At 35.2% G+C, this 17,360-nt stretch overlaps 1 protein-coding gene and 1 long non-coding RNA gene across 4 annotated transcripts in view; one reads left to right on the top strand and one right to left on the bottom strand.

The window, feature by feature from the left end:
* The first annotated feature begins 1,803 nt into the window (after positions 1-1,803).
* Positions 1,804-17,360, top strand: part of LOC105689431 (synaptic vesicle glycoprotein 2B) — a 29,855-nt gene continuing 14,298 nt past the window's right edge. The window contains exon 1 of one of the 3 annotated variants that reach the window (XM_048649838.1): positions 1,804-2,090. The gene's annotated coding sequence lies outside the window, so the exon portion shown is untranslated. Of the gene's footprint in view, positions 2,091-7,805; positions 7,963-13,894; positions 14,477-17,360 lie in introns of those variants that run through there. The other 2 variants (XM_012406436.4, XM_048649837.1) reach the window with 2 other exon arrangements.
* Positions 7,485-10,627, bottom strand: LOC125499862. Its single transcript, XR_007276883.1, has 2 exons — positions 10,495-10,627; positions 7,485-8,055 (listed from the first exon to the last, which is right to left on the bottom strand). It is a non-coding gene; the product is annotated as an uncharacterized LOC125499862 (long non-coding RNA).

The raw sequence follows: 17,360 nt of genomic DNA on the forward strand, positions 1-17,360 counted from the left end.
GAGGTAAGAGGGAAAATGCCGTGGGAATGTTAAACGGTGATATTTAATATATCATATCGTTAGAGCTGTAGTTATGATTTCACGAATCCTCGAGGCTCGTACTCATATATCACATTACATATTTAAACAGGAAGATTAAAATCAGCTGATGCACGGATTAAGAGTAATCCAATCACGAGATTTATCAAAGCGGAAATAATGATGATAATAAAAAATATGTATCTATTAAATAATGAAGTATTTTCGACGTATCCTGTATTGTGGGTGGGAGAGGTGGATTTGAAAATTCACCACCACCGCGAGAGTAATTCAATTCGTTTTGAGAATCATTATCTCTAGATAGTATACGTAAACATATATGGCCTGTTGCAAGATATTGCAGCATGATTCATTCCTATACTTAATATGCAGGAGTTATCTCGTAAGATATAGAATAATAATCCTGATTTCCCTAGCTCCGTATCCTTGTCGATATACTTACAATGCTCTGATTACAGAAAATGTACGAGTTAAAAAAATAATTTATTAACGGTACGTTCAAAATGAATCTACGAAGGCACGCGTATCTAGATATATAGCTAGTAAATAATCATATAATACAGTATACCTATGTAGATGTATACCATATCTGCAGGCGTGCAACGCCGGACATGGTATAAATTGATGAAATGAGTCACTAACGTGTAAATTACATGTAATTGGGTTATTAACTCACAGTTGTAACACGACGTGATCACAACTAACCAGAACGTGATTATTTCAAAAGCAAAATTCAACTCCCCCTGACACTTTATGTACGTGGGGATTAGATGGAATCATCATTTCTAATTCCCTACTATTTCAAGAAATCAACTAAAAACCACTTCGCACCAGTTTAACAAAACCAAAAACTCCAACGTACATGTATATACTTTTCGTTTCAACAATATAATCAATTCCAACTCGACGTCCGAGGGGGGAAAAAAATAAATAAAAAGATCATACAATCAGATCCAATGAAACATAGTTTCAAACGAGAGTCAGTAGGCAACTCACCATTCATTTATGTATCTCAGTTGCGATCGCTTAGGCGTCTCATCTGGTTTCTAGGGGATGCTGAAAGAAAGTTTACAAAATCACGTTGTATCATCTTCTTTGAAATCGGTAGACTGTTCTGATGAAAACTGAATAAGAAAAAGCTGGAAAAGACACAGGAAAAAAACAAACAAACTTAATCAACAGGTAAACAGTGTTGGGATTCGAGTTAACTTAGAACTTATGACACTGGATCCGGGATGCTTTTCTTACCGTCATTTATGATAGAATAATGCGGCAATAGAATGATTGCCCCCGACTACCCGGGCAGCGACTAAAGTGGATAAAGCCTTTTACAGTAGTTTAAATCGTGCAGGGTACAGGGCTGCACCTATATGAGTCTTTTTGATCAGATCTTCAAAGCCCGGCGGTGTATTTTCGAGTCCGCGGTTCATCGGGAGTTATTTCACATCCGTAACAAAAGAATACCATCTAATAAATAATTTTGATAGTGATTCATCCGATAAAGTAAGAACGGGTCTCTGAGCACCGTGTAGGGAGGCTGTATTTCTATAACTGACGATATCGAGAAAAAATTGAACCAGCGGGAAAAAGACCAAAACGATATCCTCATTTTTTACGGTCAGATTTTTTTCTCAAGGGCCCGATATCGCGGCCCTGTCTGACGTCCTCGAGGTGTTTCAAACAGATTGACAGACGCTCTTGACGTACGTCGGACACCGACTGACCCCCCAGTTATTTAGTTACCACGGTATCGACGCTCGGCCAGGTCGCAGGCTTCGTGTGCATAAAAAAACAAAGTTCCTCACATACTGTATATACACATATGTAAAGTGATACATCCAGATAACTTACGAAAATATTGAAAAAAATAACGAAAACCAGAAGCGCGAAATACAACCCGCCGGACACTTTTACGAAGAGAGAAGAAATACGGGGAAAAACGAGAGAAAAAAAACCCACCACAAAAACACCAAATCACTGATCAAAAACACGACTCTATGAGTGAGCTCCTGCTGCAGTACTACCCTTTCAAGGCAAGGTATTATGATTAGGTGAGTAGCGATAAACAAAAATTAGTTTCTATTCCTTCAAACGTTGTATGGAAAAATTGGGTGGGCATTCTACCGTTTCGTCGATTGTGTAAAATTCATTAGTTTCGTTAATGTCCGATAGATTTGATATATTGTACGTATAATGAAATTTGTGATCCGAAAGCTCGTCGGAGTAATCGGACGATTTTATGAATGTTGGAAGATTTTCAATATATATCCCCTTAGTTTTTTTGCCGTGAGCTCGGCGGTGCAGCAGTTTCACCGCGACGGCAATCAACTAATTCATGGTTTAAATCTAGATGGACAGTTGAAATAAGTCGCGCAAGGGCGAGGGCGGGGGAAGGAAGGAGAAAGCTCATGGGAAGATATTGAACGCGCGATGATTTTATTTTACATACACGTATATAATTGTCTGATTTATTTTTCTTCTCTTTTTTTCAATCAGTTTATCGCAATCAATTATTTATTCTCTTTCTCTAATCGGTAATTTATTCTTCGATCCATGTTACATTTGTACACATATTCGCGTCCTCGTTTATAACTAATCGAACGTTGTTTTTAAAATACCGCGAGTAAATTACATAAATCATATACAAACTGGGATCATACCCGATCGCTACTTTCTATACAACTACCTGGTCGACGAGATGTATTTATTATAGACGCGTACGTACAATACATGCATATATATATGTATATAACATTTATATGTAGTCGAGCATACAGTGAATTTTTTTCACTCTATACGATATAGGTAATTGTTTTTTTTTTTTGCCTTTCAACCGGATGTTTATCGCTACCGCAAATAACATCGACGTCGTCAGACTTGTCCAAAAATATCGAATTTCGTCTTTATACTTCTAAGTACTTGTCACTTCTATGAAGAATTTGAGGCCGAAAAAAGATCGAGTGTAAAAGTGAAAAAAAGGAGCACGTTTTGCACGTTCATTTTGAACTGCACCTATGTACGTATATTTTTTTGTTCAATATATTTACGCCCCTTACAAATTACACTGTACTAATTATTCTATCGCGCTTAATTGTTTTTTTGTTTTCTCGTCTTCTTTCGAACGTTGGAGAGTCAAAAGCGCGAACCGCGGAGAAGAAAAATCCCAAAACAGAAACAACCGAAATACTTTTGAAATATCTATACTACTTTATTTTTACGGGGTAGGCGGAGTCTATATGTATATATTGTCGTCGCGGGGCTGGATTCGTTGATTGAGAAACACAAAGGGACAATCATTCGCGGTACTTACGAGCGGTCACGTAGGCAAATGATCGTTATATGTATTCATACCTTTAGGTATATACTGGGTGGCCTACAAGGCATTGATGTTGGTAAAAAAAGATGAAAATTATAGAAAAAAAAAGAAAAAATTACGATGTGCTTTCGGGTAAGTTACGGATAATTAAACCTTTTCAGGCTTACAATTGATTACTGTAGATTAATCACGGCATGAACGATGATGATGTGTTATAGTTTGTGAGAAAGAGTAAATATTTCTTTAGGAAACATCTTTTGGCAGCATGATCCGAACGTTTTTGTGGGTTAAGTCCTTCCGATCTACCGCTCTATACTCCATTATTTTAATAGAACAACCTGAGGATATTTTGTACCTACGTACGTGAGACGTATAATTTTAATTTTTCCCTTGATTATATAATAATAATGGCGGTAGAATTTATCATCCATGTGTGCATTACGGTCAAGTACGTAGATGTATACTTATATATGTGTGTTATGTATAATGTAAGACCTTGTAAAATTCACGAAAATTGCTCAACTTGTTAATACTGGAGATATTAATTGGTATGAATTCAGTATAGAGAAGATCAGATGGAGCAATTGAGGGTTTTAATACAACGTATATTATTTTATATCAACGAGTTCCTCTCGCTATATTTCATGTATACAAATACATAACATTTTTACATATATACATACCTGTATGTTCACCTATTCGACTCTGGTCTGCTGCATATTAGGCATCTGATTCTCCTTCTGCTTTTAACGTGGGTATATAATTTTACCACACACATACGTATACCTATATGTCTCTACATATTTTCGTAAATATATGCGTACACTTGTACATAATATTCATCATCGGTTATCTGGCGCTATCAAACCGAAGAGCGCGAGACGCGCTAGTTGGCGGGTGAATAAATTACGGCTTTTAATTTTTATGTATACATGCATGTAGATATACATATATACGTCTTTGTAATATTATATATTTTTTCCAGTAGGTGTTTACGCGATACATATATATCATATATACCTATATACATATAATTATATACGTGTACAGATATTTCCGCGGTATTGTACAACGGATTTATGAGACGGTGAAGCGAACCGCATACGCACATGCCTATGTATATTGTATGTATATGTATATGTATAAACATTATAATGATTATTATGTATAATATAAATACAGTCATGATATTTACCGGTGTAAGAACGAAATCCTTATCATATTATCTTGCTCATCTTTGAATATATAGAACATTTTAGATTTGACATATTCGCACAGGCACATTGTAAATGATTAATTATTATAGGCTCTTACGTACATACCTATATGTATATAACTATACCTTATAAAGTGCGACCTACAAATATTTGCTTGATATTTCGCTGTATCAAGGTCGCTTAAAGATTTTCCATTAGTCTTTTGAATTGTTTTCGATTTCTCGGAAATTTTTCTATTCTTTTATCCGGAACGGAGACGAATCGGCGACAACTCGATCATTTCAATATATTTTGTTCAGCAGAATCCGATTCCTGAGCTGAAATTACATCGGAATATGCAAAAATATATTTACGTATATTTAGATTTTTTGTCCCCAAATCCGAACGAATCAACGGCGAAATTTCAGTGTATTTGCCAAGTGCATAACGCTGTACTCTAATAAACCAGATAATGCGTATGAGGATCATTCCTTGCAGAATCGATAACCGAAAATAACCGAGACATCGACGACGTCAATATTTTACGCGAGATTATAGGCGGGTAAGAACCCTTCATGTATACTAACTGCACATAATAAGAGCTGCGAAGTGAGTCACTTTTTAACTTCCTTGACTACAAGAGTTGATTCGGTTTTTCGTGGAGACGTTCGCACGTTACGTATATAGCTGCAATCCGGTTCACGTAATTTATATTAAATTGGTTAAACAACCCTTCCCAGAATAGAAGGAGAAGAAAAAATGATCTTCGTACGTAGGCCTAATCACATAATGTATACGTACGCGCGTATGTAGACCACATGTATACGATGTACAAATGCACGCACACGAACAGGCTTTATAACGATTATAAAATAATCGTCGATGTTACGAACATTGTTTATTACGGGAACTCCCGTAGTGATTTTTCTGTTATTTCATTTCAACCAAATGATGTTTTACGATACACGTCGTTTAACGTAAGGTAAGATACCCGATAGAATTTTAGAACGTGAAGGAAAATGTTTGGCGTCCGCAGGAGGGGGAGAGGCACGAAACAAAAGAAGTTGATTGTTAAGACACGTCTTTTGCAGATGGGCTAATTTATCCGGATGATCAAAGAGGCGAATGAAAGATTGCGACGTTAATTGCTGTCGTACACGAAAAACATTTCAATTAATTTTAGACCCTATTGTTTTCGTTGTATTACTTCTTTGTTTTCAATTATTTATTCATTTATTTATACGAAAGGAAAAAATGACGGGAAAACTTTTTTTTTTATTTGGTACTTGTATGGAAGTTACGTAAAAATATACTTCGGTATACGGAGATCAAGTTTGCGGTTTTAGTTTTATACCATACATACCACGAATGTCATAGTTTTACATACAGTTGTAAGTTGTACGACCGCAATTCGATTATCATATTAAATAAACCAAACAATTGTTTTATATCGAATACATAACGATTACGTAATTTTTATTTTATTATTTATTCGTTTTTTACCAGTTTTTTTTTTTAATTTTCCATAACAAATACGCTTTTAAATCTCATACGATTCCTCTTTAGTTTTTTACAGCACTGTAAATCCGTCAGGGGAATTGGGATTCGGCTTATTTCTAACATTTTTTTCTGTTTTTCTATTTTCCGAACTAATCATCATCGTATGCATCCAATTATTCGATCCGTCAATGAATTACTAACGTGTTGAAATCATCAAAAATTTCTAATTTCCATTTCAACAATTATCCATTCCATGTATATATATATATATATATGTATAATAACGGCCACTGGAAATCGTTTTCGCGGTGGATCGCGCGCTCGCCCCAGTCTCTAGAGATCTTCGCTTTTCGTATCGTTTTGGTGTACATTTTATATAGATATCGTATATGCATATATACGTAACGTGAATTATTTTTAGACACCGAGCGCGAATAGCGCATGTCGCTCAGGTAGACACGTCTCTATACTATACGTAACACGTATACTATATGTACAGCCTATAAAATATACGTATATATACACACATTTATTTATGCATGAATAAATAGAGCGAGAAAGATGAGAAACAGCGATCCGTACCGTATAATAGCACACCGTATCTGAAATATGCAGTGAAAATCACGTTAATAATAATGATTATATTATTAATATACTAATTAGCAGACATTATACAGCAATTTTGATGCACGTGTATCGCACTATTCGTATCAAATCGCGACCACAGCATCGGTACGAGGATGACAAATTTTCGGAGTAAGAGATAACGTATCAGAAACGGAAAAAAAACAATGGAAATCGTGTAGAAAAAAAAAAAAAAAAAAACAGGGAGGCTGGAGCGCTGCCGCGATTCATCCTGATATTGCAGCATCTGCAGTCGTTCGTAAAAACTTTATTCAACAAAATCTTCGATGCGTTACTCAATATGCTCCTTTGTTTACTGTGATTCGTAATCCCTTCCACGTTAAGTAATCGAATTCTGTGCTGTTTTTCTTCTTTCCTTTTTCGCTCGTCTTATACACGCGGAGAGCAAAAATGAATATTTTTCGCCGCGGGTAACAAATATACATATGTGCAGGGTAAAATTGACCAAAAATTTAGAAGCCTCTATTTCTGGTGAAAAATTGGGAACACGGCAGTCGGAAAATTCCGATTACACTTACGGGTTGATCATTATTTGAAAAAAGAACAAAAAAAATTTCTCTCTTTTTTCATTAGGTACATGAAATTAGAAAACATATGTATCGGTATGTATGCAAATAGTCTAACGCACGTTATACATGTATATGTGTAATACGGTACGGGTGATATACCTAATTTGTTTGATTGTGAGACGAAAAAACTTTTCAATGTACGGAGAGAGAGGATGGAGAAAGAGAGAGAAATAGAAAGAGAGAAAGAGAGAGGGAGAGAGAGAGAACACTTGGGGTGCGAAGGTGTGAAGTAATATTTATTCATTCATACGTATGTACACTATAGATAATGAAAACTCGTTGCTCGGAGGAGGATGATACCTAGAAGTGATTTATACACGTTAACCAAGAAGCGGGGAATATATGCCCGGTGAATTTTTGAGAATGACGATGACGACGACGACGACGACGACGACGCCGATGATGATGATGGTGGTGATAATAATGGCGGCGCAACAGCGCACGCACGGAGTTCCGCAGATATGAGATAGGGTCGACGATATTATGGCTTGATGCCTCCGTTACACATATAATATAAATATATATGCATATAGATATACACTCGTGCCTCGATGATGATGCTCTTTAAAGTTTCTCGTGTGGTGGGGCGTCTCGACGCCAAGCGCCGGGGCTGTATATAAAGCTTAGATCATGCTCGCAGGCTTTGGTTGTTCCCGTACGGGCAACTTTCCCGAGACTTGGCAAACACCCGAAAACTGTAAGTTCAGTTTTGTTGTTCTCTGCTTTCTTCCTCTGTTTCGTCACATGGAGAAATCCAACCCGATCGCCTCACCGTCTCCTCGATTATTACCTGTTCAAACTGGCCTTTAAATATATACATAATTATCGCGTAGGAGGTAACGCACATTTCGCGGTCTCCGGTGTGAAAAATTCCGCGCGCGCACCCGCGCGAGATCAGTTCACATACATCCCCAAGCGACGCGAACACATGCTTCCTCCGATTCGTAAAAAATTGTGCCAATCATTACTGTAAATAATCAGACAAAACAATAATAACTGCAACGATTTATAAAATATAAATACATTACGTGTGTGTGCGTGCACGAAAACGTGCGGATGAGGATTATTTTCGATGATAAATATGAGCCGTGCGAGAGAAAGAGAGAAAGAAAATTTTCGATAAAATCCGCGATGACTGCAGCAGCAAAAATTTTGACTCTTCAAACACACCCATCTGTACATATGTCGTATTATCTCTCGACCTTTTTTTGCTTTTTTCTTCGAATCGAGAAATGTACGCGAGAAGAGGCAGATTTCGACCGGGCAGAAAAATTGAAGAGTCGAAAAAGGGGGAAAAAGAAAAAAATGCATCCCGCACGTCGTTCTCTTTATTTACGATGCCGTTCAGAAAATGTGTACAAGACGTTTACAAATTCTCTTTGTCTCGTGGAAAAAAAAATATGACATCGTGTACGTATATATAACATTCCATGTACGCACGAAAAATATAAAATCACATTAAAAAATAAGAATAAATAAAATGCGCCGCGCGATACCCCGCGAACTTTCTCGTGCACGTATATTATACAATTTTTTTATTTCGGCGTATTTCTTATCTCGACCCATTTCATGTTTATTCCGACGAATAACTATATTGTCTTTTGTGTACATCGTTGACAAAACAAAGAGATGCACAAATAAAAAAACTGAGCCAATTTTCGTTTTGTTATTGTGTTGTAACGGTTATCGAGGAAATTTCTTTCATATCACTTTTCGATCACGATGTACGTAGATTAATTATTGTCAAAATGGCGCGGGGCAGCGGCAGCAATCAGGTGAAGGGATGAGAATCGCGGAAGCGAAAAAACCACAGTTTGTCAAAATTTTGGAAACATCATCCCGGCGAAATAATTAATTAACGATTTCAAAATCAATATTATCATGGGAACATTCGTCACGTGCCATGTTCAACGTATTCGATTTCTGTTTTTCTTCGTCGTGAAAAATAAATCATTAATAATTATTCAGTTTCAATTATCATATTATTGCGTTTATGCGACACGGGGAGATTTCTTTTTTCGTTATACGTGCGTATATCTATGTATTACACATAATATAGTCCATGAAAATAAACAAAAATCGGTTCTGTTTTCCCTCATATCAATCTTTCGTTAAATAAATAATATACTTCTGCATGCACATATTAGCGAGAAAAATAACCAAACGTCGAGTTGATTTTTTCTTCCGTCCCAATTATTTTATTCGCTTATTTGTTCATTTTTTTGGCTTTGTAACGCGAGAATATCGATTCAGAGGTGGTTCAACGCACTGCACGCAAATAATTTTTTGTAATCACGAGACGAATCGGTCGCGAGCAATAAAGAAAAATAAAAAAAAACTTAAAAATTAAATTCTCTTGAGAATTTTTTCGAAAAAAAAAAAACCCGTTGCAACGTCGGCGCAGGCGTCGCAACTGCAGACGATGAGGCGAGAGAGCTTCGGCGATTTTAAATAGAGGAAAGAGTACGATGAACGTATAGCGTCGCGACGCCCTCAACGCTCGCCTGGACATCCGTGATTGTTGCAAATCGGCGGCTGCAGTTCCGATGGGAATTATAAGATAAGAAAAAATGATATAAACCACACGAAGAACACGCGGACGAATGGAGAACAAAAACAAAAACAGAAAAAAATAAAACCAAAAACGAATCGAATCGAAACGAATCAACTGAATTAAAAGTAATATAATTCGTATTAAGTGAAACTGTATTAATGATGCCGCTGCAGAGACTGACGTAGGTTGTAAATTATTTCAAGTAGACGTATGCAACGTTCGTATCGACTAATTTTTGATCGACGTTATTATTCGGACATATAGTTTATCGCGCATCCCATTTGAACGCAACAGCGCCGATAACAATTACATTACACTCGTAAATATAATATGCTAATTAAACAGCTGATTGTGCATTATAGCTTTAAAATTAATCGCTTATAGTATTTGAATAATAAAAATTGCATTAGAGGGAAAAAGAAAAGCTAAAAAGTTCGAAAATCACGAATCGCAGTCATTTTTTTATTTGAATTGATGTCCAGTCTGTCTTTACAGATGTAAATTGAATAGATTTCAAAATGAAATAAAGGAACGACACATCCGACTCGTTGTCAGTTTCTCTTCCGCAGTGAAAAAGGGGGCGTTTCGCGAAAAGAGAATGAAATCTGTCGAACTCAACGTGCGAGCGGTTCGAGGAAAAAAGTAATAATTAAAAGTTGAAAATTTTTCTTTTACCTTCCGCAGGTACGATAGTACTGCATATGTTTCGTAGAGGTTTTATACGAAAGCTCGTATACGTTTATCTCCAGCGATTTCAGAACTGCTCCGATTTTCGACTCTTGACGCGACTCGCTTATACTCAAGGTTGATGATTCCTATTTTTAAAAAAAGAATCACTCTCCGCGTAGACCGGACCGCGAGAAAACCGTCCGTGCGTCTACCGGACGATGACGTTGTTGAACACCGCGCGTAGATTATTACGTTAAACGTATACATTTGTATTTTACGGAAAATACGCGGAGCCGTCGCGAAGGGAAAGTCAAATTTTGGGGAAAGCAAAATAACCAATCGTTTGTTCGGAAAATTTAAAAAATCCAAAATCTACGTTTTCGCTTCCAGTTTTTCCAAAGATTTGAAAGGCGATAATCATTTTACGCTGGTAATCATTTTCCAAATTATTAGACCAAATTTATCGCGTATCGAGAACAGAAAATCATTTTAGAAAAACTTGTCAAACGAAGAGAAAAAAAAACCTCTCACCGTAATTTTGCGATTCTGCGATTTTCTTATAGTTTTTCGTAGGAGAGACGCAAAAAAATTGTTTCTGCGCGGTCCGGAAACTCTTCTTTCCGACAATAGGTGGTCGACACCGTCATTGTCAGGTATTTCTCATCAAGATGGCGGACACCAAATTACAGCGTTTGACTTTTATTATAATATTGGCGTAGCTAAAGTGCGAATATATTTATTTCCCATCGTCCTAGATTACTCCTGGTTTAATTTTTGCAGAACTTCCGCTGTTCCGCGCCGTGGTCAGGCCCGATCTCGATTGATTCGAATAATCGAGGGGTTAATTAATTATTTTGATTCATGTTTCCATTTTGAAAAATGTACGACCGGTGCCGCGGAGTCTACAGGTTCTAAGAAAAGAAACGAAATGAAATAATAATAATAAATAAATAGATAAATAAATCATCAAATTAGTGAGCGAGACCCGGATCTATCCTACATATGTATATATACATATAATGGTGAATAAATGAACATATAGGTACAACTATGCGTGTATATAGTTTGAAAATGATTCAAAAAAATATCGCATGTATGTTGTGTACATGTATTTGCATAATGTACATGCATACATACATATAGCGAAAATGAGATTGCTCGTACATACACGTATCTACCCATACGCGTTATACATACCTATGTATAGACGTTAACTGATTGAATAATTTTTTCGGCAAATAATATACTCATATCTTTCGACATTATTTTGCGTAGCGAGTATAAGAAGTATGTAAGCATGATACGGCACATAAGGAGGGATTTTTTTCAAGAAAATAATATTTTTGTTGACCCTATATATAATGTATCTCGTAGGCGATGGCGCGCCATGGTGTGTAAATTGAGCCGTGTCCGTGGTACTTTTCACGTACGATGCGTACGTACCTGTACATTTTCAATATCTCTTTATATACTGTACATGTGTACACGTACGATACGTTTCGTTACATAGAAAAACGACGACGTCCTCGGCAAACGATTAACTTTGTTAGCCGTACGAGTAGTCGTAGTATTTCGAGGCGCAAATTATTGTCTCTTGACCTTAATAGTCGCGGCGATTCGCGCCAGTCACGGAAAAAATAACTTCATTTACCTACGGCGTACCGTATATGTACGTATAGGTCTATGGGCATGAATAAAAAGATCTATGAACCGTGAAAATTTTCCGGAAATTTGAATACAGTGTACGAACGTATGTTCATATTCGTCATATGATCGCACGTGGATACAAAATGGCTGCCGTTCGGGCATTGTACCTAATGTATACGGAGGGTATTACACCTCTATCCTCCATAATCGCGAAGTGTAGCAGGAAAAAAAACCGAAAATCACCGATTGCAAATTCGTTGAATATCAAATAAGGAGGAAAAACATTTGCGGTAATAATTCAAGATTTTCTTATCGAAAAAAATTTGAGAATTTGAAAATGAATTGATAAATAAATGAATAAACGAACGGAAGTGGCACACTGATTTTCATTCCATCTTTGAAGAGGAAGGAAAAAAAACCGATACATGCGGTGAAATTTTCAGAAATAATATTTTTTCGAAGCACGTGTTTGCGGTGTCGTCCACGTATATGTATAGGGGAACGCGGGGCAAAGTGGGGTGCCCCAAAAAATTTAGTAAAAATTTTTTGAAAATGATGGAAAAAGGATTCAAATGTCGTTCTGGATTCAAACTTTTTTTTTGCTCACGGTTTCCTCATCTACCCCGTTTTGCTCCGCCATCCCCTATATGTGATGTTTGGTTTTGGCTCGTGATTCGCGATGAATCGTTTTAAATTTGGGATCTAATATCGAAGCCTAAATAGAAAAAAAAAAATAAAAAAGAAATCGAAGCCTGTATTATAAACTATAAGAGTATAGGATATATAATAATGCAGGTGTTTATTATAATTGATGAAAGCATAAAAATCAAAATCAAAATCGAATCGAATATTTCGTTCGCGCGAAGATCGAAAAAAATTATCCCCCATGTCGATTTAAATGTGATATACAGTTCGAAAAAAAGTTAGCAAATTTGCTTTGGTCACAGGAGGACGTATATAAATAAATAGGAGGCGTATGTGTTATATGCACATACGTATTCGTAAATACCCAGATTATATGCGTATACAACGTGTAGACAACAGAAAGAGAGAGAGAGAGAGGGATTTTTTGTTTAAAGTGGGAGGTGAGGCATCAGGTATAGCTTTCAGTTCGTTGAACAAATGTGCTACCGACACTCACTTCATCTCGTTGGGTAGCGAAACTTACCATTTCGTCGGTCGCTTTTAAATAAATAACGAACCAATCAGCAATAGCGCTCTTATGAATCGATTATCGATCATTTTTTAACGACACAAATAATTCATTAATCAACAGTCGTAAAAGTAAGGCAATCGCTCACGAAATTCAATAACTAAACAAATTGATGGATTAAAATTAAAAAAAAACAAAAACAAACAAAAAAGTAACATCAAATTTTCAATTGCAAATACGAAAAGCTAAATTCAAAAATAATTCTTCGTGTTTCATCTAAATTTGAGAAACGTTTTTTTTGCAATTCTCAATCTACTTTAGGTATCGTTGTACCATACCTATTTCTGTATGTAATTTGTGAAGTGAAGTGAATATGAAGCATTACGTATAATTTATCTGTATCTAAAGTTTCAGTAACTAAATTATACACCAAAAAAATTAAAACAAAGAAATATAGAAACTTTGATTAGTTTAAAACAGTGCAGAAGTTCATTATTATTCGATCTGATATTAAAGAAGAAAAAACCGTTGTTCATCGCTATTATTATTAATAATTCCATACAATAATATATAATATTATTTACATACATATGTTGTCGATAGAAAAAATAGTAACAATTAAAAAAAAAAAGAAAAAAGATTGAACGATCAGTCAAAACGATATCGATTATCGATCGTATTGCATAAAAAATTCAAAGTTATTTTCATTTTACCTTACATTTTTTTCGGTTTTCGTATACCTATAATAGTCGAGTTATTCACATGTTCGGTTTTGTTGACGTTAATTGCATGAAAAACACCAGTAATCATCTTGATAAAAGTAAAGAGTCCAGCTGAAAGATAATTTCCAACACCAACTAAATTGCTGTAAAAGTAAAGAAGGAGAGAAAAAGCGAAAACAGATCGTGCACATCCTACGATTCATCGACGTAATATAAATCTAATTATAATTAATAACGATAATAATTTTAATAATTAATGCGAATTGTAAAATCGTAGATCGATACAACGTACGATTATACATCTATACTTATAGGAATTTTAATTGTGCAGTTGAAAGACAAATTGAAATTCAGTCTTGTGCAGGGATTATAAAAAATTTAAAAAAACCGTACAAAAACGAAGGATTGAAAAAAAAAACAAATTGAACAAAATACGTACAAAAACCAAAAAAATTGGCACATCGATGTAAGTACAGATAATTTTTAAAGCCATAATGTTAACGAATAGAATAGTTCGCAGTCTATGTTACGAAGGGGTGAAAAAGAAATAATAACAATAGTAATTAATGAGCGAATAGAACAGGAAAAAAAAACAAAACGAAATTCCCTCGATAAATTGCGTATGAAAAGGTAATAGGTAGATGATAGCAATTTAGAAAATGAAGGATCGAATTTCGTTTTATCTCTGTTAGTTTATTCATTCTTCTTATTTTTTTTTGTCATTTTTAATCTAACGATCGAAAGTTTGCTGAAAATATCATATTCATCCGTGTAACATACGAGACCAACGATAACGATAATTCTCATTACGTTGTTGAGGTAGGTTTGGGAGTTGGTTTTGTTTTTTTTTTCTTCCTTCGAACACAAAAAATAATTATACCATTACGATAATAATAATTACACCAATAATAATTTATCTGCTTCTCTTGTTTTTTTGTTCTTTTTTCATTCATTTATTTTATTTATCTTTTTCAACGGAGTAGTTGTAGATTAACGCATGAAAGGTATCAGAAATAATTGATGGTTTTTTAAACATGATCTTGAATGAAAATGATGGTGGATTCTTACATAATATTTTTACACACATGTACATACGATTCACCGTATGTTCACCATACATTTCGTTAATTACACAACAATAATAATCGCAATAATAATAATTATGATGAGAATAGAAACTAATATCAAACTACAGATTCGTGTTTCCATCTCGCCCTACCCCTCCCTCTCGACGGGCTTAGAGTACAATTACGCGTTAGAATGTAAAAAATAAATGGATAAAAAAAAATTAAAAAACGAAAAGATGGTAACATTTTCACGATCATTTTGCGTACGTTGAGCCAACTATGCGTACTATATAACATGCACAATTAGTGCATACGATATACGATAATCGCGATGCTACTATACACACCTGTAATATAGTAAACATAATAATAATAATAATAACGATAACGATACATATGGACTCATGTCAGGTTATATTTTCTATTAACAGCTGGCAGACGTTGTGTAATGATAATAATTTACTCAAGCCGCGATTTAAGAAGAATTTTTATTTATACTCTACATATATATAATATTTATAAATGTAACTTGTATAGTATATATTATACGTGCAGCATATACGAGATTTATAAATTATATATATATATATATGTATAGCTTTATATTTAAATAACGAGAAGAGTGAATAAGAAGTAGTTGATTTTTGTGGTCTTTCTATTTCTCTCACTTGTTTTTCTTTTTTTTTTTTCAATGAACGAAGTCAGAGATAAAATGGCGGGAAATATAATCTCTATCGGTTTCCATGGGTTTCAAAAATTAAAATATACCATGTATGTATATATAAAATACAACTCCGGTGGCTAGCTTGTGTAGTTTTGGGTCACGTATATTTTTATCGTATACAAGAAACGCGTTTTTTAGCATATGCATGGATCGGTCTATATACATACCTCGGCGTTCATAGGCATGTAGTATGCTCGCTTGCTCACAGTTCCTTCTCGTTTCTCCCATTATACCGCTTTTTTAGAAAAATTGTTTTCCATTCTATCTCACGATATCTTCTATATCTGGACGGAGTAACGATTTTTCCGTAATTTTCCGATAATATAAATCAATAGAAATAGAAATCAACTAGGTTGCGTTTTATCATATTATTTTTATCGATCCGATTCTTCGAATTCTTCTCATACATTTTCTGCAGAAGGATTAAGAACAAAAAAAAACATAAATCAAATCGTTTTTCTCTCGTTTCGAATGGTTCGCTCTTCTCTATTTTCCTCTGTTTTCGTCGACGAAATACACGTGGAAATGGCAAAATTTAAATTAAAATTAAAACAAAAAAAAAAGAAAAAAAAAGAACAACCATGTGATAATATTATCGCACCGTGCTAGCTGTGATAATTGACGTGTAATGACTGAAAATTAAAGAACAATAATTGCTGTGCATAATTACTTCCTAAGGCGGCACATCTGCACATGCATACGGTGCTCAATAAATAAATAGTATTTATTGTACGTGTACTATATATTACCCGCATACATGTATATGTGCACCATGTAAGATAAAATCCTCGTAAATCATGCGTAAAAATCGGTTCGATCCGTGAAATTACTACGTCAATAACAATAAATTTTTTTTACGTCATTCTTTTTACTCACACGATATAAGAGATAGAGAAAGTTTTTTTAGACCTTGAAAAAAGAAGTTGAAACGAAAATAGATAACATATGTTTCAATAAATGATGAACTTTGGAAAGGAATATCGTTCTTTGTTTTTTTTGCTTTTACGAGCATAAATAAAAGGAGATTCTTATCGATCTCTAGGGGAATTTGATCCGTTTGATTTTTAACTTCCGATTCAGAATTAGGGGTATCCACATAGCACGTGATACGATGGATATCGGAAGAGTATAGAAGGTATATTGCGTCGCGATATTATATTTTGCAGCGAGAAATGCGCGAAGATATAATAACGCGAGAGGAACGAACGAGTGCCGGTGGTGGTGCTGCTGCTGCTGCTGCTGCTGCTGCTGCTGCTGCGAGATTTGATTTTGTGAAAGGCGTCGTACTTTAGATATTATAGTTATCCGTATGCCTAGATATGTGCGTGTATATGGAATATATATTTTATTACGTAGCGTACAGAACACGTTAGCGATGAATTAGTGTCAGGTGACGGTATATGGTACTGGGTATGGTATATCTACCTATGTAATAACTATACTAAACGCGCTTAATGACAGCAAAGCTCTATGGTCTGGTTAATACGACAATGTTAATTATCCGTCGTACGTAGAACCTGTGCGAATGTACGTTTGTGTTTATTTACATACACCTGTAC

This window comes from Athalia rosae, chromosome 2 (genome assembly GCF_917208135.1).
Source record: "Athalia rosae chromosome 2, iyAthRosa1.1, whole genome shotgun sequence".
Taxonomy (NCBI): Eukaryota; Metazoa; Arthropoda; class Insecta; order Hymenoptera; family Athaliidae; genus Athalia; species Athalia rosae.